Source organism: Marmota marmota, unplaced genomic scaffold, assembly GCF_001458135.2.
Source record: "Marmota marmota marmota unplaced genomic scaffold, marMar, whole genome shotgun sequence".
Classification (NCBI taxonomy): domain Eukaryota; kingdom Metazoa; phylum Chordata; class Mammalia; order Rodentia; family Sciuridae; genus Marmota; species Marmota marmota.
In genome coordinates, this window is record NW_025999932.1 from 28693675 (window position 1) to 28718127 (window position 24453).

Below are 24453 nucleotides of genomic sequence, written 5' to 3' on the forward strand. Positions count from 1 at the left end.
ACAGATACTATTATTATTCTATTTTTAGAGATGAAGAATTTGAAACACATAGAGGTTGAGTCAAGTTGAGTAAATTGTTCAAGATCATCCTCCTGGTAAGTGACAGAGTCTGGTTTTGAACTTAATCCATCTGAGGTCAGAGTCTGTGCTCTTAGTCACTCACCATGGACCTTCTCAATAATATTGGGTATTTCAGGGAGTGTACAGCACAGTAATAACCAGTATCTGTATTCAAGTGCTAGAATAAGCACTTTGCAGTGATCTAAAACCCAAACCAAAATGTGGATGATGTCAGAGGAGAGATGAAATCCAGGTTCCATAGATGTATGAAGGGAAGGATGAAAAGAAGATGGCTATGGAATGACTAGTGATTTGGATATTATGGAAAACTGGCCTTTTCTGATTCTCAGGTATACTCTTGAGTATCAAACAAATTTCTATTTTTATGATATTTGTATGAAGCATAGTATATGTTATCAATATCTACTCTTAAATAGGTTATCTACTCTGTGTCTGAAAAATATTTTGAAAGAGTATTATTCATAGCTGAATGAGCTTATTAGTAATAACTCATCTCACTTCACTTTTAATTGGATTTTTTCTCCAATTGACCTAATCATTCCATGATAAAATGACTGTATCTACATTTTGATTTACAACTGAAAATTGTGCAAGGGCTGTAAATTTCTCCCAAGTCTACTAAATGTTCTCTAATAAAACCAATACTAAATAACTTAGGGGCATACCTGTCAGAATTAGTTGGCCTGTTAGGGAAAGATCTTGAAATGTCATTCATTGTCTTTTAAATACTCATAATTTCAAGTTTTTTATTTTGCTAAATCTTGTCTCCTCCTTGAGTGATCTTTTCTAGGGTTATTTACATTTCTCTGAATTCCTGAGGCTCTTTCAGCAAGTGTTTTTAGCATTAAATATATTTCATGTTATATGTTCTTTGTATTTACATTTAGGAATATTATGTCTTCCTAATTAGTTCATCATGATCTTGAGTGTTGTTGTCTCTAAAAGTAAAAGTTCCTTCTGTTTCTCAGCTCTTGGCATGCAAGAGTGTGAATGAGTCGGTGCCATGAACTTGACTGATTGGTGCTGGTGGGTGATCCACTGGTGTTAGGTATAATTCACTCTGGAGGTCAGATCCCTGTGCTGTGAAACTGGAAGCTTGTGTTGTATTTTCCATTTTCTCTGACTTTGAATGTGTTACTTAAGCTTTCATTTTCTTCACAAATAACGGAAGAATCTTTGTTTAGATTAGTGCCTTCCAGCCTGAGTTATACATTGTAATCACAATGACATGAGCCCTCACTTTTAGAGATTCTGAAGTCATGGATCTGGGCACTGCATCTTTGAACAAGTCCTAGGAACTCAATAATATTGGTTGAACTACATTCAATCAATGTTAACAAAGGCTTTGAAATTCCTTAAGAATAAGTAGAAATATGCTTGACTTAAAGACACAAAGGGTCCAGGTGGACTCTTCCTTACAAAAACTTCAAATTTTTCTTACAGATTTTTGTAAGATAATTTAAAGCATATCTGATGCACACAATGTCAAGGAGTTTATAAAGTAAACCTACTCTGTATTTTGCTATCGTATAGTCCATTCTTTGTACATATTTTTATCTAGTGTTATCGAAATTATTAGCTTGATAGTATTTATTGGGTATATTCCATGTGAAAGATGCTGCTGTTACCCTAAAGGAGCTCAGCAAGAGAGAGATAGGTCAGCAAGCAGTTTCAACTGCACAATGGTCTATAGAGGTAAGCACAGACCTTCCTTCAGGGTCAGTTAACCCTCTCAGAGAAGAGTCAGCACAATTATTTGACAGAAACCATTCCAGTATTTTCCTCCACCTTGATACTTATGAGAGCTGGCATTCACATGAGCTGCACTAGTTCTTGAAAAAACTCAAAACAATTTTGGGAGGTAAAGAAATACCAGATCGATTAATTATTGCACCGTAACTATAAGCAACACAATAAGAAATCAACCATGGCAACCAAGCTTTGGTGAACATAGGCTGTGTGTTAAGACAATTCCTAATATCATGGGTGAAATTTCACCCTTTTTTGACTCACTCTACAAAGTTCAGTCAAATGGAAACATTAATTTTTTTAAACAGGGATAATCTTGCAAACACTGATTTTTTTAAAGTAAATAATTCATAAAACCTTGATAATTTAGCTATTATGAGCAACAAATTCCTTGTGACCACTATAGAAGTAATTGAAAGGTACAAGTATATCATACTATGTATTTTTTGATGGGGGAAGAACTACTTCTTTAGTGCATTTATGCCATATTTTTTGTCTTGTTCACATTTAGATTATATTTAGTCTTTTAGGAATATATCTATGCATATTGTAACCAAGAAAAAGTTTGGTCCTTTAGGAACTGGTGAGAAATCAGATTTAACTGGTCTTACTGGGATAGAGTGAGAAAACGGTTACAATTTTAGTAATTTGATGCTAATTTTATCTTGTATCCTCAGTTATTTTGATCAATCTTACTTTTGGAAAGATGCCTCCATTACTACTACATTTGTAAGATCCTAATTTCAGACCTCCTTTATCAGCACTAAATCTTAACATCTTTCCTTTTATCTCCCTAAGACAGCACTAGTGATTGATGGGCCAAGATGTGGTGATAATGTAAAACATAAACTAAAGCATAAATGAAATAACCACATTACTCAGAACATGCCAGATCTGAATGAGCTAAGGTCAAAAAATTGAGGTGATTTCACTTAATCTATAAAGTACATCAGTCATGTAATTAGTATCATAAATCTCAAAGGGTAGATTGAGTACATATGTGGCTTAGCAAACATTTTTTTACAAGGGCTTTCCAAGCCATGGCTACATTTGAGAAGTCCTAATATCATAATGATTAAGAAATTTTCAAGAAAAATAGAAATAAGACACATATAATTGAGATAGCACAATCATCATAGAGACACACAGAATGCTAGAACCTTAGGCCACAGATTGTGATACACCAAATTCTCATTCTAGGTATATTCACAAGAGAATATTTGAAATTCCTATCTATGTCATGCTTTGGGGAGCCCATTTGGAACACTTGGTATGTTACTCATTAGATATGATTGCCAGAGAGTTTAAAGCTAATTCCCGACCACTGGATGACTACTTAATCATCATTGTATTCCTTAAATCAAGCAAAGGCTATAAAATTATTGCTGTCAGGTGTTTAATTGCCCCCTTAATTTTATCTGACCCTATTATAAGTATTTCATTAGACTGAAGGCAGTGAAGTTCTTCATATTCCATAACCCACTGGAACCCTCAAAAATACTAAGATTAAGTTAATTTCCTTAACCAAAAATATTCTGAAAACAAAAAGTTCGTTTTTTTAAAAAGTTAGTTTTATAGAGGGAAGAAGTCAGTTTCCTCTTTTACAATAACAAATGTTAACATGTCAATCATGGATATGATCTTATGAAAAAAGAGCATTTCTTTGACTTTTCCACCCTGTTATCATATTAAAAATATTTGATGAATTTTAAGCAACATAGATTAGAGTACTATAGGCCCAATATTATTGCTGTAAATCTACAGGACAAGATTATGCCTAAAAATCTGTAATATGTAATAGTGAAACATACTTGTTGACTTGAAGATTATTGCTTTAGACTCCTCCTAGTTTTTATGTTTTGTGCCTATTCCCATTCCCTCTATCAGTGTAGGGAACTCTGACTTCATGATGTAGGATGCTGAACTGAAAGCAGTATGTTCTGTGTGAACCCCTATCTTGGCATCAAATCTATAAAACAGTGCTAAACTAACTTTAGACTTCTTGGTGAATATATTTCCCTATCTCACAAAGTTTGTCTTTCTGTTTAATTTGAAAATTCTTAAAAATCAAGCTTTTAATTTTCTGAAACTGTTTCATATAATTACATAGAAATACATGTCTTGCTATTTTTCCCAAACCAGAGTAGGAATTTTATTTCTGTGGGGAGTCGCTCTGAATGACCATGCCTTCCAGTCCTGAAGCAGGAGGCTCTGACCAATCACTACATTTCATGGTCACTGGGGTATTGTCCCAGCTCCAATAGCAAGGTGGGTCTTCAGGTATAGGTGTAACCCAAGGGGGTTGAGCTATACTCACCTATTCCTTTGTAATCCTACCCCTTTGCCCTGTTTGGGATAGAATGTTCCATGGAAACTCCTTTTGTGTGTCCCCTTCTCTTTCTCTGACTTTGGTGTGGTCTTCATAGATGTCAGTCAACCTGCTGACAGCAGACATCACGAAGCTAGACTCAACCCCCTGAAACCTGACCCCTTGCCTCATTTGAATGGCTTTTTCCCCCATTAAAAGGGTTCTGCACGTGCTTTCTCTTTCTAAGGACTCCTAAGGTCAGAGGAGCCTTCACAGGACCCAAAGAAAAAGGTATCTCTGTCTCTGTGTGATTATTTTGTGCAGCCTAGTTCACCTGGAGTGACTCTGAGTGTTTTAGTTTTGAGAAACACAACATATTTCAATTCAAATTCTTGTACATAATGATTTTTTTTTCAGAATCATGATTATGTCTGAAGAATAAAAATGTGGTAATAGCCAAATCATCTTATCCTTTTTCTAAAACTTCTGTAGTAATTGATCTTGTACCACAAATACAAAATTGAATTTTAGCCTCTTCAACGCCCAATCCAAAGTTTACTTTGGAAGAGAATTAAGTTGTTACCCCTGACACAAACCCTAAACCGAGTTCGGTTGTGGAGAGAAAGAAGAGTGAGATATTATGTTCCCTCTTTTGACCAAATAAATTTTGTCCCTCTTTTGGCACCATAGTTCCAGTTTTTCTTGCTAAGAGGACTTCTGATCTCTCTGAGACAGTCATTTTTAACTAACATGCAAATGGACATGGAACAAGTCCTCAGGTGTCTTACCATTGGCCATATCCATTTCTGCGCAGTGACAGGTTTAGGTCTGGGATCATTAATTTCCAGCAATTCATGATTTCTCTTTTCCTCATATATTCAGCCCCTGCAGCCTGTGGCAAGTTTGGGAATGTGATGCTAGTCAAAAGCAGATAGGGACCCTGCTCTCATGGAGTTTACAGTCAAAGCAGAAAAATAAACATTAATCAAATAATCACTCATATAAATGTGATGTAATGTGATAATAGTGGGTGCTTGGTTCAATCAGAATAGTGTTGGAAAATCTGACTTTATCATTAAGGAGGTCAACTGAGGGCTCTTGAAATGAGGATGGTGCCAAGATTTGGAGACCAGGGTGCCTTATTATAATGTCACACAGAAAGCAGAAATAGAAATCTAGGCAATTGAGTACCTCACCTCCTTCTTTTGTTACCACTCTCAGACATTTTACTTGTATTACCTGAGTAATTGAAACAAAAGATTCTCAAGAATCTTCATGAACTTGGGAAATTTCCTCAATATCAAAGCCTGAGGAATAATTTACTGGAATGTGCTTTGCCTCCAAAAAGCAGCAAGACTAAAAACATACGATTTTCAAGCATAGGTCACCCCTTAGTTATCATTTTTTGGGTCTGATCTTTAAATGAGGTTCAACCTGCCCAGTTTGTTTTCAGGCCATTTCTGTTCTGGTTCATGAACACAGGAAGGCTTCGGAGAGCTGCTGGGCTCTGCAGCACTGGCGCCTGCTCCTGCATAACTGAGATAATACTTCCTTCCCTGGCTGCCTGCCCCATGTGACCTAGTGTTTAATTGCCATGGCTTTTCCTTATCGGTTTTAACCACCCCAAAGTGATCTGCTGTGCAATGGCTTTGTGAGTAATGCATCAGCTAATTCTCTGTGCTTTGCTGTTCTGGGGATTTTTCATTATTTTTCAGGTTAGTTTTGCTTAAGGAAACATTATGTCCATAGTTGAGTCCACCCAGTTAGGAGAGAAGTAAATGGATTGTCAGAAACCGAGCACACACAGGCAGACGATTGCATTGCATTTTCCTTCCATTTGGACCCAGCTCCCTGAGCCCACGGCAGGCAGCAGAGGCCGACCAGCAGTGACCCACGGATTCAGAGTTCCTCTTCAAAGGACTGAGCAGAGCCCACTCTATCAACAAGCCAGAAACAATGAAAGGTCAGAGAGCCAGAGCTTCTGAGAGGGAACCTTGGACAAGATGTGGATGTGTCACTAGGTGGCAGTGTTTCTGAAGAACATTCTGAAGAGACCATATTTGAAATTATAACTGCTCTTTTGTTGAAAAGTCAGAGTAATAAATTACAGCTAGCATTTATCCAAGGTTTATTATTTGCTAAGCCTTGTGATTTTTTTATCTCTTTTTATGTTCACATCAACATGGTAAGTTAGGCAAAATAATTATCCTCTTTTTTATAGATGAGAGAATGGCGATTTTAAATAGTTAAAAAATAATAGGAGGAGCCAGAAACCTAGCGAAGCATTTCCAGATATTATATTATTTAGCTCCCAAGTTCCCTACACTGTAGGTATTAGTGTAGTCCCCATTTTAAAGATGAGGAAACTGAGGCAACCAGAGGTTAGGTAACTAGCTCAAGGTCACATGGCTAATACGTTGAGGAGTCATGATTTGAGCCAAGTTGCTCTAACTCCAGAGTCTACCTCTTAAACACTCCTTCCTGCTTTTGGGCTAGAAAAAAATAGGGTTAAATATATACTCTTCTCCTACCCAATAAGATCACTAGTGAGTATGAACCTAAGCTCTCTAAGCGAATTGTTTTTAGTGATGATAATGGAAAGAGAATTAGAAATTTATGCAAAGGAAGATGCTATTATCCTAAAATTTTTCCTGTCTCCTCAAAGGAAAGTTCTTTCCCATTCTACCAGCATCAGCTTCTATTAGCACACAGTAGATTTTTAAAAAACAAAGCAAAACAAAACAAACAACAAAAAAAAACTTATCCTTTTCTCTTAATTAATAAGATGGAGCTCTGGTCAATAGGCAAGATAATATTCTTCCCAGGTGCAAACACTAATGGCTGACAGAATGGTGTCCTAAAATTACTCTGGATACTGAAGCTTTGAGTCATTGCTTTGAATGTGGACAACCATAACAAATATATAACAAAAGTATTCATATTTGTCTGATCCCGGTAGACTGAACTACTGGTAGAATAACTTTGATGTGGGCAGAAAACAGATATTCATTTCAGGCAAAGATATTCTTCCTGCAGAGGAGTAATTTACAGAGTATGTATGTGTATCTGAATATTTTTGAGTGTCTTCTAGTTCTCTTCAAGAATATATTTTTTAAATGCTGGACCTCTGAGCTATATCCCCACTCATCCTTGAAAAATTTTGACAAGTGAACCTACGGTTAAAACCTACACCTTTTGACCACCTTCAAGTTCTTTCACCAAATATTTCTGGCCTAACAGGCTCCTCTCTTATCTGTTCTTCCTTCATATTTATGATTGATCCATGTAATTTCCCTCACTGCACCTCTCAAAAATGCATTATCTATGTGCTTCCCAACGCCCTACTTGTCTACACCTATGGAATACACCGTGGATTCGATTCATCCACTCATCTCTCTCTTGTATCTTTTCCTTTTTCTCATACCTTTCTCCCAAGGGCTCTCTTGCAGATGACTACAATGAAGACTTCTGAGATGAATCCACATCTTTCCACCTACTGTCTCCAAAACGGTATGCTGTCAGTTCCTTGACAAAGTGTAAGGATACATTTGCATGTGGGAAACAGCTTGGTGTGTTATCTTATCTTGCCAAAATTTTTATAAGGTGATTACGTGAACCTTGAAAGACATTCCAACAGTAAAAACTGATAAGTAATGATTTTAAATGACGATGAACAATTTTAGTCTGTAGTTCTTTCTGACTGCTAACCCAGTAACAAGAAATACCTTTAATTCTTAAGGATCCTGGATGACATCTTTTGTCTGACTACAAACAAGATGAAGGCTTAACTCATACTCCTCTGTTCACCCTGCAGCCCCCAATGTTCATCATTTCTATAGTTCTGGTTCTGGGGGCAACTGAGTGGCCATGTAAGGCTCTCTCCTTTGATTTGCCAACTTTGTTGACTCACTGATTTCATGTGAACATTTTTGATCTTTATGTTTTCTTCCACCCTTCTCCCACCTAACCCCAGTTTCTGAAATCTAAATTGTTATTTTCTGGGTTAAGATGGACCAGAACACATAGCGAGTCACTCAGATTTTCTATTATTTTCCCTTCTGTATTTTGTGAGATTTTTGCAAGTGCATTTCTCAGTACTTTTATTATTATTATTTTTATTTTGGCAATTCTCTTTTTTAATTACCAAGAAATGTCTTAAAACAACAACAACAACAACTCTTCTTTGACGGTAGCCTATAGTTTGTTTAGTGTTTTCAATATCTTTTTATATTTCTCTGAAGATATGAACAAAAAATTTTAAAATTCCCTCCTATCCTCTGAATTATATGTTTTCTCCAAGGTTAGTTATTTACTTATTCATCTTTTCTTTAACTCTCAAATATCTGCTGATTCTTGCCTGATCTTCATTGTAAATGATGATTAGGATGTTTAATTTAATGGTAGTTGATGATATTCACTGTTAGGAAGACTACTGAAGCAAAGTTCTCATACATTGAATTCGTATTTCTGAGGGAAATTTAACTATATACACCAAGAATATTAAATTGTTTATATCTGTTGCCACAGAGTCCTGTTTCTAGGCAGCCACCTTTGGGAAATAACCAGAGTATGCATAAAGATATTCACATAAGTGTGAATAAAGGACTAGTTAACTACATTTGACGGAATAATAAGCAGCATTAAAGTTGATGTCTAAAAAAAAATTTAAAGTATTATAAAGTTACAGGGCTTACTCCATTCCCCAAATTCACTCATGATCTATGTTCTATCCTATTTCCATGTGACTCCAAACTCTTCATTAAATCTAGCATTGAAACAGCTAGGTTTAACAATATCTTTTGGTCTACATCTCTTTATGAAGTCTCCTCTGTCACATAAAATGTCTATTTAATCAATTTGTATGCTTTTCTCATATTAAACCATCTTTTATCATAGGGTCTTCTGTGACATTTAGCTATGAAGCAGAAACGTAATAATATATGAATGTAGTAATATATGAATTAATAGTTACTCTGTACTCAAGTAGTCCTGCTTTTGTCATCACTTAAAAATGATAGTGACCAAAACAAACAAACAAACAAACAAAAGCTACCTTTTTTTTATTTTTATTTTTCTTTCTTTCTTTCTTTTTTTTTTTTTGTGTGTGTGTGTGCTGAATATGGAATCCAGGGCCTCACACAAGGTAAGCATGGTCTCTACCATTGAGTTACACCCCTCACACCAACCTTATCTTTGAAAATAGTTCTGGGCATAGAAGTTTGTTAGTAGTTTTCTGAAATACTAAGTTGTGTTTTTTAGATATTTTGTTATGCTCTTTTTGCTTCAAGACATAGGTTCCTTCTACTTCCATTGGGTGTCTCTACTCCAAGAGTGTCTTTATCTAAGAATCTACAGACTTGGTGCTGGATTTGTTGTATGTTGTGGAAGAAATACTACCCATACTGATACTATCAGGAAAGTTCTAGTGAGGTCAATGTTTTCCTCTCATATGGAAGAACTTCCTAACTTTCTCACAATGGACTGAGAAAAATGTTTCCATAAACTTTACTTACATAGTTTTACATAAAACTATTTAACTTGTAAGATCCTTTATTCTGAGATTATATCCTTTCTATTTGGGGGTGAATGAGCTAGAATATCATTTCTTTCATGAATAATGGTGTTAGTGAATGACAGTAGTTTTTAAAATGCTCTTATGTGGCAAAAGAAGATGTTGAGCCATTCCAGAGGGTCGTTAACTTACAATGGTTCAATTTAAAATTTTTCAGCTTTAAGATGGTGTGAGAGCCATATGCATTCAGTAGAAATGGCACACTTGGAATTTTGATCTTTTCCATGGATGTGCGAACTGGAGGTAGCCACAGGTCCAAGTCTGCCACATGATCACAGTGTGAACAACTGACACTCCACAGGGTGCTGTGTTGCTAGGCAAGGATGCTCAGTAGGTTAGAAGTATCAAAGGTGCTTTTGATTCACTATATTTTCAATTTATGATGGTTTTATCAGGACATGGCTCCATCATAAATCAAGGAGCATCTATATTTGAAATTTTGCAGACCCAGACCTCCATGAAATCTGACAAATCTAGTTTCCCTAACTGCCCAATCCTTCTTCATGTGAAATTATATCAGATTTCACGTTGTTTATGTTGTTAAATGTTAGAAGGGAAATTCATTTAAATAATTTCAGGAAGTTGTTTACATATGTTTATTTCAACTTTCTGTCTTACCCAGATATTTTGTCTTTCCTAAAAGACATGTAGGGAGGGCTGGGAAGGTTTGTAGTAGAGCCCTTGTCTAGTAGAGTGCTTGCCCAGCACTTGCAAGGCACTGGGTTCGATCCTTGGCACCACATAAAAATAAGTAAAATGAAGATATTGTGTCCATTTACAACTAAAAAAAATATATTTAAAAAAATACATAGGGAATGAGTTAATATGACAGGACAAATCAAGAAACAAATTCCTAGCTATGCAACTAACTAGAGGCATTTTCTTACAGTTGTTTTAGTTTTATAGTCTGACAAATAAGGGAACAATCAAGTGATAAGATCCATTTTAAGTAATAAGCTTCAACTGAATAAAATAAGTATATGTATCCACCTATATATATATATATATATATATATATATATANCGATCTAATATATATATATATATATATATATATATATATTTCCATATATTTTATCTTGCTGAATCCTACAATGCTCCCATGAGCTTGATCCTCAGTTTAGAGGTGAGAAAACTAAGGTTTAGCAAAGTAAAATTAATTCCTGCACTTTCACACAAATATTAAGTTACATAGCAGTATATGCCATTTTAAATTCTGGGCTATTTCAATGACATTTTATTACTTTGAGTCTGTTGTTTGCTCTAAGTTTGATGTGCTGATTTCTGTAAACTTTCCTCCATCCATTACAAAATTGTTAATCTCACAGAGCATAAAATTTTGCACACTACTTAGCACAATTCTTTATACAAACTAGATATTACCAAAATAGTTGTTGATTGCTGTGGTTAGGAAGTTCAAGACCCGGCAGCTAGGCAATGACTTTCAGTTCATAAGTTACCTTTAATAACATTTGATGTTGGTAATTGGCTTTCCCCAGTGACCTCATGTATCCAGTCTACACATGTGAAGAAAGCATGAAAACCTTGCCCCAGAATGTAATAAGGAGGAGCTGGTAAGGATGGTGTGGGATATACATTCTGGAAATGCTGAACATACTGGAGATGATAAAGGCAGTTTCATCTCTGATAGATTTCCAGTTATCCTTTAGTTAATAAGTCTAACATGCTTTCAAAGTAGAAATTATGGAAGTTAGCACTGTAAAAACTCCAGATACATCTCAAATACAGCTGATTCTCAGCCACAAACATATGATTCTCATATTAGAATATAGGCCTGAGGCATTTCCTCTCTCTGCTCTGAAGAAATTCTTTATTCTTGGGAAATCAGCTCTGATATTCCCATTAGGGTATTTTTGCCTGAACATCTAATTTTCTTCTAAGATGCAAGGTTGAATAAATAGCTAAAGTTGTTTGAGAAAATATTTCTGGAGGAAATAAATATTCTCAGATTTTTCCAATAAGGCTATTTTCATTATACTCTGTGGATTTCAGGCTCAAGACTTGATCAAATGCAATGGAGAGGGCAGTGTGAGGGAGCAGGCTTAACAACTCTGATTCCCTATTCCCCAAACTAGTATGCTGCTAGAGTGGGAGAGGCCATGATTTCCATGTACACCCTTGGGATTTTCTGAGAATGCTCTTACAACCTTATGGACGGTTTTGCTTACACATTTAGGAGCCTGACAGAGTCCCAATGGAAGCAGGTGATGGGATGTCGGGAGCAGGCCCTCATCCATCTTCAGGATCCTGTAGTTCCACCTTAGTATAGTTCAAGGCTCCCAGGCATGCGGCTTGCTTCCTGATTTCCACCCTATTGTCACAGGGTTTGGTTGAAGGGAGTTATAATGAAATAGTGCATTTATCCAACTGGTACTAAAGCAATATTATGCTAATGGATAAAACCAACAGTATTTATTGTGGTTCTGACACTACATTCCAGTCACTGATTTAACTATACGTTATTTAATTCCCACAGCAACCATAACACATACTATGGTATGGCTAATGTCCCCCAAGGCCCACATGTTAAAGGCTTTGTTCCAGATGCTACTGTGAGGTGGTGGAAACTTCAAGGGGGTAGGGCCTACTGGGAAGAAAATAAGTCACTGGGTTTGTATCCTCCAAGAGAAATGTAGGGTTCTGTACTTCCTCTTCCTCTTTGCTTCCCAGTTACCATGAAGCAAGAACTTCCTCTACCATATGCTCCTGTCATGAAATATTGCCTTGCCACAGGCCCCAAAGCAACTGTGACAATGGACCATTGACTGAACCTCCAAGGCTGTGAACCAAAATAAATGTTTCCCTCTTATACGTTGATTATCTCAGGTATTTTGTCACAGTGATAGAAAACTGACTAACAGAACACAGGTGGGACAATAGAAACAAAGTTTTAATAACTTGCCAGGATTCCCATGGCAGAATCAAACATGGTATTCAGACCTTCCTGACTCCAAAGCCAGATCACACTAACCTTGATTTAATAGATAGCCATCTTTGAAAGGGAAAAAGTTGAGAAAAACAAGTCTGCCTTTAATATTTGGTATTTGATTTTTTTTTCCATCTGATAAGTATAGCCCAACTAGGGGATTTTCAAAATGGAGAGGGAAAATGTCTAGTTTTTGATTGAAAATGTGAATAAACAAAGTACCTCGTCCCATTTATACAGCCCTTCCTCCTGTCTCACCTCCCACTGCACTGCGTCTGATCTGCAAATCTTTACATTAGATTTGGGCATCTTCCATTTGCTTCTGTTCATAACTCTGTGACTCTTCATATATGGATATTGCCACCTCTGCTCAGTGTGCCCACATCCAAAATTCTTTGCAATGAGAATTACTGATTTCTCAAAGTGTAATTCTGACATTCCTCTGTGAACTCCAAAAAGGTGATAACCACCACCTGCTCACCGTGATGGTCCTCTTTTCTTATTTCTTTTACTCGCACTCATTAATGCATTTGTCACACTGTGTTGTCATTTCTTGCTGCCTGCCCTTCATATCTCCCCACCTGTAAAATCAAATTCACAGGGGCTGTGTTAAGTTTTATTCATCTCTGCTGCATAACCTGAAAACATAAGGTACTTAATTGATGTGTAAAGAACTGACTTGAAAACTCTGCTGTCTGAGGTGGCTAAAGGCACGAGCTACTTAAATAGCATTTTGAAACAAATGATGTATCCTGATAGCAGTGCATTGTGCTTTTTTTGATCTTCAGCTATAAGTGTATTAAGGATGAAGGATGTGTTTGTTCTACTGCAAATGTTGCTGGAAGTCACCCAGAAAGGAGAAATGAGATATCTAGCTCTCAGCTCACCATTATAGAGGCTTTGGGACTGGAAATTGTCTCTAAGAAAAACAGAAACATTTGATTGATGCAAAAATCACCCATTTCCCTCTGTGTTGTCATTAAGAATTGTGGGTGTGTGGCTTTTTAACATTTTTTATTTTATTTATTTATTTATTTTGCAACAGGCAAAAAATTTAATGCTACAAAATGATGTGTGATTTGTAGTTGGCTCAACCACTATAAACTTATTTGCTCAATCAATCATTTTAACGCTGTGCTACAAACCAAGAAATAGGTGTTTTAAAAAGAATAATACCTCAACAGAATCTACTCAGAGCCCTCTGATGTTTATAAAAATCTGAGTGCCTACTTAGCAGACTGTCTTAAAGAGAAAGTTCATAGAATTACAAATTCCAGAATTTGATCTTTTTTTTTTGAAGGCAAGAACTATTTCTAAATTTAAAAAATATACATATTTTCTACATTTGAGAAATTCTCACCTCTAAATTTTGCCCAAATTCTTGCAAGCCCTCCTTTAGACAGAGACAAGAGGAGCCACAGGAAATATGTTTGAATCAGAAATTCAGAGAGAACAGCCAATCAAAGCCCCAAGTCCAGGTAGAGTTTGGAAACTCTACCTACGTCGGTGGGCTGGTACCACCACATCTTGGAGCCTGTGTTAACTGGTGTCATTTGAGTTAAAATGGAGATGTGTGTGGAAACTCATTTGCAATTTGCACACATTTAAAAACCTATAACTCAACCACATGTCAGAGTGATTATAGAACAAAACTGTATGTTAGCCTCAAGTTAATTGTTATGTTCAAATCAAAGGTTTCCAGAGGCTACAGACTTCAGCCCTATGGTATCATGGTATATAGCTGTCAATTTAGAATTGTACAGTAAAGGTCTGTGATTTGAGAGCAGCACATTCATTATGGTGACAATACAACAAAATCAGTATTGTCTCCGGGGCTGACTCATTGACCCTTAGGTTGTTGTTGTGAATCCCACATCTGAAGGAGCACCCAGATAGTTGTCAATCCACCCAGGTAGTTGGCCCAGTTCACTGCATAGTCAGGTTGTATTTTGTGCTATGGAGGACTCTTGCAAAAAATTTCAAGGTGTTTGGGATATTATTTCCTCCTGCCCTCTGCTTCATTCTTTCATGGAAAACTTTCCCGACTTTCTTTTGAAGATTTAGAAGATAAAAAGAGAAAGAAAAGTAAAAATTAACAAAAATAATCTACTAATGAAAGTAACACTAGAAAACATATAGAGTAGTCATATTTTCTGAAACAAAAATGGTAATTTGGGATCTAACAATATGATAGAACATTTAAATTCAAGACCAGCTTGGAAGACAGGACACCTAGTCTTCTTAGTGGCCATTATTTTTATTTAAAGGTAAACAGACTCTTAGGATGGTCTGAGAGAACTGGTTGTGTCATAGTCAGGATTAATGCAATAAGTAGGGAGATGGACTTGCTAACTTTTAGTTTTGCTCCAATAAATTTATTCATTTATATATTCATTCAACAAACAGTGAGTATGTACCACATATCAGGGACTGGTAGAATTGAGGTCAGTTCAAAATTAATGTAAGTTTTATAAAATAAATCTTTTGTACTCTGAACCAGGTTATATATGTACTACCTGCCATAGTTAAGAAGAACCACTTATTATATTCTGCTTCTAGAGAATACTGTATCCAGTTTGGTTTCCAAGTTTTATACCAGATATTTAGGAAATGATGACAAATGTTTCTAGATTAGGGCAAGAATGATAATTAAAGGAAAGTGGGATCTATGAAAATATCTTGAAGACAGTGGGAATGCAGCCAAGTATGGTGGTATACATCTGTAATCCCAGAAACTCAGGAGGCTGAGGCAGGATTGCAAGCTCAAGGTCAGCCTCAGCAATTTAGCGAGGTTCTAAGCAACTTAGTGAGACCATGTCTCAAAACAAAAAATAAAAAGAACTGGGGATATAGCTCAGCAGTTAACTGCCCATGGGTTCATTCCCTGACATAGTCTCCCCACGAAAAAAGATAGTGGAAATGCTTCACCAAGGAATTAATGGTAAGGTTCATAGTGCAAGGAGCCAAATCTCTACCATATGTCTATCAGAGACCAGGCTCTTAGTGGGTAGGTATAGCTCCTATGCAATGGCTTTCAGAAAGGTCAGTACAAAACAGTCAAGTTTCCTTAAAACATCTTAAAGGTATGTAGCCAGTTGTGAGCAAAGAATCTCTCCATGCTGTGTTGAAGCTAAATACCAGGAGACCACAGCAGTGCCCTGCTTGCCCAGGGGGTGTAGGAAGTCGGTTCACCACACTCAGCCACCCAGGCACTCAAAAGCCACAGCAACTGAGATTCCAGGTGGCCTAGTTACTGCTTGAGCTGGCAATAGGCCTTGGCATCGCCCACATGTTGGTGGTTCTTCAGGAATGCAAGATGCTGGAATTAAGGGGTCCTGGAGACTTCCGCTGAGATTTCAGAGGAAGGCCCGGGAGGCCAGGCAAAGTGTTGCAGGGTTGGAGTCCCCTTGGGCTGCCCCTGAGAGGGTGATTCCTCAAACTGTGAAGGTGAAGTCAAAGCTGGAATGGAGCCTCCGGGAATTAAGAGACACCAGTAACGTGGACTGTCTGCTGAAGACGGAGAGAGCTGCAGGGAGAGCAGGCTAAAAGAGAATCTATGTGCTCTGCAACTGGCAGGGCCAAGAGGTCAAGCTACCCAAGCTGTTTGGCAATAACGTCGCACAGCCGTATGTCTTAGATGCTGTAAGTTGAGTTATGGGACTTGTTTGCCCGACTGAGTTTCAGTCTTCTTTTGGCATCATCCCCTCTTTCTAAGCTCAGTGCTACTGTGTATTGGATATATGTAACTTGCTTTGGATTTTTAAAAAGGCTCACAGCCAAGAGTTTGCCTTGAGTCTCAGAGGAGACTCTTGAAATTTTGGACAGTGCTGTAACTGTTAATACTATGAGACTCTTGGAGAGGAACTAAATGCATTTTGCATTGTGAGATGGACTTGAGCTTTTAGGGGCAAGGGGTGGAATGTTATAGTTTGGAAATGATATGTCCTCCAAAAGTTCCTGCATTAATGCAGGAATATTCAGATATGAAATGATTAGATTGTGAGAGCTGTAATCAAATCAGCCTATCTTATTTGAATAGACTGACCAAGTGCTAACTATAGGCAGCAGGAGCTTGGCTAGAGGAGGTGGGTCACTGAGGTGTGCCCTGGAAGGTCTCCTCTTTCATGTGGCCCCTTCCCCCCTCCCTCTTTCTGCCTCTAGGACCATATTCCGAGCAGTTTCACTCTGCCATGCCCTTCTGCCTTACTTTGGTCCCAGAGTAATGGAATTGGCCTACCATGGACTGAATCTCTGAGACTATGAGCCAAGATAAACTTTACCTCCTCTAAGTGATTCTTGTCAGGTGTTTTGGACACAGCAACAAAATCTGACTGACACATGTCTCAATAAATAAATATATAAATAGGGTTGGGAAGGTAGTTTAGTGGTAAAGTACCCCTGGGTTCATCTCCAGTATTGAAATCAAATATTTAAAGATATGTTTAGAAAGTACATGGTTAGAAAAATTTTAGAATGCAGAAAATTTAAACTGGAATGAAATCATTTCAGCCCTTCTGAGTAAAGATAACCATTAATGGTTTCTGTGTATTCTTGAAGGAAATTCTCATAAATGTTCAAAAGAAAATATATGAATAGCTCCCCCACACACACTATTGCAAACTTATTTTTATATTTAATTATATATAATACATATAATTATATATAATATATTTATATGCTTAATTATATATAATATAATATAAATTATATATAATATATATTTAATTGTATATAATATATATAATTCTGCTGCACATATTGATCAGTGCATGTAGATCTCACTATGCTTTTTTTAAAAATCATAACTATTTAATTTAACTTATTTTTCTATTTTTATTATAAAGTGATGTGGGGACTCAGTAGGGGCAAGAAAGGAAGGCAGATAGAGTTACAAAAGGCATCAGGGAGCTGGGTGTGGTGTCACAGGCCTATAATCCCAGCCACACAGGAGGCTGAGGCCTGAGGATCAGAGGGCCAGGCTGGGCAATTTAGCAAGACCCTATCTCTAAATAAATACATAAATAAATAAATGGGCTGATGATGTAACTCAGCAGCAGTATACCCCTAGGTTCGCTATCTAGTACTGCAAAACAAACAAAAACTGGAGATCAAAACTCAGCAGACAGAACAGAAAACTGATTAGTCAGTAAGTAGAATGGTGGATGAAATCCAATGTTTGCTTCAGTGCCACACGAGAGTGTATGCACATGCGCGTGTACACACGCGCGTGGGGGCACTCATGAATGTGTGTGTGTGTGTCCTCCAACATTTTTTCCTTCAATCCCTATGCATTTCCCTCCTTACCAATCTAGCTATTGGGCCAGCTGATGAGCCTTTGGGTTGACAGACATAGGACATACCTTCCTTCGCTGTCCCTTTCCCCTTTGCCCCGGGTCAATTATAGAAATCCACAATTCATCTTCACATTTTTGTCCATAGATCTAGGACTGGGCTTGAGAATTCTCAGCAGAGTGTAGAAAAGGCAATGCCAACCCTCTGATCAGAGAGGATGTTAGAGATGAAAGGAGCCGGCTTCCTAGTTCAAGAAACTGGCAGGCTGCTTTTCCAGTCTTGACTTTCACTGCTTCTCATCACTGACCCTAAGCTGAATCAGTAGCTGCTCCGTCACTGTGACTTCCTTGCTCCTCTTGCTTGCCCAGCTCTGAGTTCTCTTTAACACCTGGCCCAACCTTTTCTCCCTTTGAGATTCCTCCTTGTTTTCTCTGACTATAAACAGTATCTTACTTTGGAGTCCACAGCACTGTTTCTGTATCTCTCTATGACAGTGACCTCCTGCCCCTTTGAATTTTAGTTATGTTGTACATGACCTCTCCTACATTTTCAGAAACATTATTTACCATTACCAAGTAACTAAATCCTCGTGTCTATACCAAAGCGTATAAGTGAGAAGCAGCTCTGTCACAAACTAATGCCTGCAACTTGCGATGTCTGCCCTGAAGGTGTATACTCTGGGACTTACATCGATTACATGTGATTTTGATGTTTCTCTTCAGTTTTGCAGCCACATGGGCTTCTAGCTGCCCTTGGATGATGACTGTAGTATCAGTTTTGAGTTCTTTGGCTGAAAGAAACAAACTAACTCTGGATGAATTTTTTTTTAAAGGTAATTTACTAGAAACTTTTAGGGAAGCTCATAGAATCCCAGGGAAGGCTAAAGAAATAGGCATGAGACCTACAAAGAAACCTTCTAGACCTACCAGAAACCTACAAAAGACCTCACTACCCACACACAGATTTATTAAGTAAAATGTGAACTTATCTACTTAACTTCCAGAATTGAATATCTTTGTTTGGTTATTATATGAAAGAGTGACATGTTTGTGTATGTTAAATATTAATGTGTATAATCATGCAAATAGGATTTGGTTTATAACTGTTAACTATTTCAAGGTTTTTATAATAACATGAAAGAAGTAAACAGAATGACTATGTCTCGTGCTGCCCAAGCATTCGAGCCCTCAGAGACCATTTTGTTGATGTTCCTCCCTCCTCAAGGCTTCAGTGAAGGGAGTCTGCCTTTACCATATTGAATTTCCCAGCTCCAGTAGGCCTTCAATAATGTCTAGTGAATAAATTGTAGCGGTTTAAAATCTGTGTCAGTAATGAGAGTTGAAGCCTCTTGTTGAGTCGCTAGGCTAGAGAAATATGCTAGTGAGAACCTGGTTTTGATGAAAGCAGGTGGCAGATTTTGGGGAGAAGGGCAAGCTAGACCTGTTTTGCTGTGTGTCCCAAACAAAACACTCCCATTGGGTTGTTTTACCAAGACTTGTCAGCTGATGAGAAGACAGCAGGTAGAGGAAGCACAGGACAATGGCACAGGCATGTTCCATGAAGGGCAGCGAATGCCTTGCCTCCGTGGAGGACAAGTGATCCCTCCTCACCTAGAGAGGGGAAAGTCTGACCAGAAGGTAGATGTTAAACAGTTGGCAGGTTCTGCTGCAACACACTGAGGTTTGAATGAACAGAATAATAATTACGCAGGTATTTTTTTTTCCTGAAATCTATCACCGACTCCATTTTCACCAACCTTTTCTCACTTAATATCTTAGCAATGTTACACCTGACAGCAGCAGTCATAGGAAATACATAGAAAACAGTGCCAAGGGACATTTCTCAACTTTTATTAAAATCTTTACTTATCTGCATCACATATTTGGCTCTGATTTCATCCTGGTTGAGAGTGCTCATTTGCATGCCTGTCTTGCAACATTTTTCCTGACTGAAATAACTATATTAATTTTGCTCTGAGCATTTGAAGGGTGGGAATGCACTTCATTCTTTTATCTTTCTGTCTTCAAGCCCTAGGTCAGTTACCTGCAACTCTCAATACATAGGTATTATTTATTAATAGAACAAAAAAGAAGAGGAAAAGAAGAGAATAGGACATTGACCTTGTGACAGACCTTGATGAATGCCACACCTTGGTGCCTTCCATTAAGGCGTTCAATATATTAAAAGTTGATGCTATAGTTTGTATCTTAATACAGACTTCAAGCCCCCAAAGACCCATGTGTTAAGGGCTTGTTCCCAAGACTCTGGTGCTGTTTGGAGGTTTTTTGTTTTCTCTTTGCTTCCTGGCCCTCATAAGGTAAGCACTTTCTCTGCCAAGTGCTCCTGTCATGATATACTGCTTCATCACAAGCTCAAAAGCAATGGGGTCAATTGGCAATGGACACAAATCTCAAACTGTGAAACTAAATAAACCTTTCCTCTTTATAAGTTGATTTATCTTAGGTATTTTTTTTACAGCAGTGAAAAGCTAACACAGTTGCTGCTGTACTTAGTGCTTGTGGGTGTTCTGAGAATAGATCAATCCCATTGTCCCAAGATGCAAATCCTGTGAAATACTCTATTAAACAAAATTATTAACTGCTTCCAGAAAGTTTGTGTCTTTCTAATGAGCCTGCTGTGATAAGTTCTTTTGGAAATTTGGAGTTTGGAAAACCTCATCATACTTCACTATCCCATCCAAAGCATGAAGAGCTCTTTGTACATCTCTCCTTTCTCATAATCTCCCTCCATCTGCTGCTGTGTGCTGGCTTTCACCTGTCTCAAGATTAATTTTCTCGTTGCCTCTCCCTTCTCTTCTCTTCCCTTCCATTTTCTCCCTGCCATTTTTCTTCTAAGCCTTCCCATAGTGCTCTGGAACATTCAATGTGACAAATTAAACCTTTGACATTCTTGACTTATTGGAAACCACTGTACCACTTGCTTCAACAGAAAGTTAACTTCCCTTTAAAGATAACTGGATCTAATTGGTCCCAATAAATGGATTTCACCTATACTTCTAATCCCACAAAGATTCAGACTGAGATTTTTATCTCTACAAACTTTTTGTCCTTCATGCCACTTTTGAACCATTTGTGTTTCATACTCATATAAAAATTATGTCTCTTTAAGGTATGTACCTCTTACTGTATGTAGCTGGAAAGACTTGACATTTATCTATATTTGCTGACCCCTAGTTTACCTGCATTTTAAAAATATAGCACTTAACACTATTCATCCTCTGGCTTCTAACTCTTCCAAAACAGCACAGAATTTTTATCATCCTACTATGACTTCTGAGCTTTAAGCATTTCTTTCTCTGCTCATTTGACTGATTTCTCCATTTATTGTGTGGTGGACATGGAGATGTGGCACTCAGATCTCCTGTTATGGAAGGACCTTCTGCCATAGATTCCATGAGTACAGGCAATAGATAGTTTTCAGCTTAGTTGCAGAGATGAGTCTCATGTAAATTCTCACCCTCCCTGGGACACTTATATCCAGTAACTGGGTGATCATGACAGAGTATACAGACCTAGTCATTTTGACCAAATGTGGGACAATTCTGACAAAAAAAATGCACCTCCTGAGATCCAATTAGGCTATCTATATCTTAGTCAATTCAGCAGCTAAAACAAATGTCTTGACTGTGGTGCCAGCCAATGTGCTGTCTTGTGAGGATCTGCTCCTCATTGAGAGTGCCTTCTATGAATGTCCACATGGAGGACAGGATGAATGAGTTCCTCCTAGTTTTTTGAAAGGATACTAATCCCAATCCATTAGGATAGAGCACTCATGGCTTAACCACCCCCAACACCACCATATTGTGGATTGAATTTCATAATATGATTTTGGACATATAATTCAGACCATGGAAGGTTAGCTAAGATTGGTGAATAACATTGCAATTCAGCTTCTCCTTTTGCCTAACCTTGCTTCACCACCCGACTCCTCTGCAGATTTGGATGCTAAGCACATTCCTCAATAAACATACCGAACATAAATTCTTCTTGTAAAACTCAAACTCCAGCATGCACCTCGCCTCTTCTCACACTGCAGTTTCCTTTGGTGATCTCATCCCCTGTGCCAACATCAGTTGCTCTTGTATATTTAAGTCTGTATCTCCTGTCCAGGTCTCCATTGTGAACTTTGGATGCTAATATATTAGGTCTTCCTTTATGTTTCCATTTGGATGACCCATAGACATCTTAGCCTCAAGGCAACCAGGACTGAACTATCTTAAACCATCCTAACCCCCATCCCAAAGCCCACTGTTATCTATACTGAGCCATACTGATACTAAGGAAAGTTCCCTAGTAAATCTTTTCACTCCTTCTGTCAGGAATTGCTCGAGAACAGGCAGCAAGGAACATGTTCAGTAACAAGGAATTCTACTTTATAATTTCCTTTATAATCACCACACAGTATTGGACTTGTGAATATTAAATGCTCTAGTGGTAAAGTAAATCAATTGTCAGACTACTATCATTCACATGGAATTGGGGAGCTATTAATTACCATTCTGAATGTTCATGAAACAAAAGGGTCATTTTAAAAAAACTAATACAGATAGATTCCCAGTAGCAAACAAAGAGAATAAGAGAAATTTGCACGAAATTGTTTCCAACAGGAAACTTATTCTTTGATTCTTCATGGTACTTTTAAATCTGAGTCCTTAAATATATATATTTATTTCTTGGGTGGAGGACAGGGATGATTTTCTTCATGCTTGGATCACTTGTATGGAAGTCCAGTGCTTCCTGAGTGGTAGATGCACATTGCGTGCCTGACAGTATGCATGTCATGGTTTCCTCCCTAGCCTTTTCCAAGGGATTATTTTCTTGTGAACCAATTAAAAAATGCTAGTAATTTATGCCAAGTATTCTGTCCCTTGAGCCCATGTAAAACAAGCACAAATCCATTAAAGCATTTTAGGGAAAATGTATCATCATGATAGTTTGGAAAAATGCTTAATTACTACAACATTTTCACCCATGTCACTGTCATCTCTGACCAAAGATGCATATTCTGGGAAAGTTATGTCTTTGTACAGATTCACTAATCTGTTTTTCTACTTATCTTCCTAGGGCACTTGTGTTATGAAGGAGAATACAAATAAACACAAACCACATTTTGTTATCATGACCTCAATAACCACATGGTTGTACTTCACGGTGACAGCAGCCTTCTGGGATGATGGTAAAATCAAAATGAAGAGTTGCTTCAGAAGCTGATCATATTGAAAACAAATTCCCTGGACAACTATGAAGAGGAGTTGGCATTCATTATGCAGGAACTGCCAAAGCCTGCAGCTCTGTGGGGCTTCCTTCTCCTTGAAGCCCTTTTGTTCAGCAGGTCTACCAAAATGGCCCAATGCATTTCCTCCCAACCCAACTTTTGATGAGAACTTACATGTACATATCTCAGTTGCCCTCTGCCAACGACGATGTATAGCCTTTTGTATTCTTTTTCAAGTGTCCATCTTTGGAAAGTTATACATTTTATTATCTCTCAAAGCCATTTTGTGGGCATAAATGATTTTTTTTAACTTTTAGTAACTAAAAGAACTACAGATAGACAAAAGGCCTTTATTTTAATCTCACTGCTTTCAGACACTTGTGATCTTGAAGTATTCTAATTAAACTTTCATTATCTTTGTGCTTAAAGGAAAAGTTCTGTTCCTAATGCAGGCAGCTTGCATTTATAAGTTCTGACAAGCTGCTTGGTATCAGACATCCAAAAGTGATGAACAGTCTCAGCAGATTAAAATGTAAATTTGATTGAAGAAAACAACCTACAAAAATTTATGCTTCTGTATAATCTGTGTGATTAAATGTTACTTGTTTCAAAGCTAAGGTTTCTGACACTTCCAATTACAGCTTTTGAAAGTTTTATTCCACATCATTTAATCTATTTTAAATAACTCTGTGCCTTTTAGGCTTTGCACATAATGATGCATATTTAGCCTCAATCTTTTATGCAAATTTGTAAATAATCTCTGTCCAGTCTGTAAGACTCATTCTATATGAGGATAAAAAAGGTTTAAAAACTAAACCTACAAACATTTCCTTAACCAAGAAAATTTTGGATGTTAATATAACTGTTATTGTCCTTTTCAAAAAATTATGGTAAAATATACATATCATCTTAACCATTTTAAGTGCACAATTCTGTTGTGTTAACTATATTCGTATGCTGTGCAACAGATCTCTAGTCTCTTTCATTTTGCAAAACTGAAATTCTGATCTTGTTGAAGAGCAACACCCCATCTCTCTCTTCCCCTTGTCCTGGCAACTACCATTCTACTTGGTCTTTCCATGAGATACCACATGTAAGTGGAATCATAGAGCTTTTTGTGACTTATTTAATTTGGGAAACTGTCTTTTAAAAAAAATTGTGACAGGGTCTTGCAAAGTTGCCTAAGCTGACCGCCAACTAGAAATCTTCCTACCTCAGTCTCTGAAGTTGCTTGAATTATAGGATAGGCAAGCACCATCATGCCCAGCT

The 24453-nt window shown here is 37.4% G+C and overlaps 1 long non-coding RNA gene across 1 annotated transcript; it reads left to right on the top strand.

The window, feature by feature from the left end:
• Window positions 1-5722: 5722 nt before the first annotated feature.
• On the top strand, window positions 5723-23530 carry LOC125615985. The gene is made up of 3 exons (XR_007346583.1): window positions 5723-5789; window positions 7575-7648; window positions 23034-23530. It is a non-coding gene; the product is annotated as an uncharacterized LOC125615985 (long non-coding RNA).
• The last annotated feature ends 923 nt before the right edge of the window (window positions 23531-24453 follow it).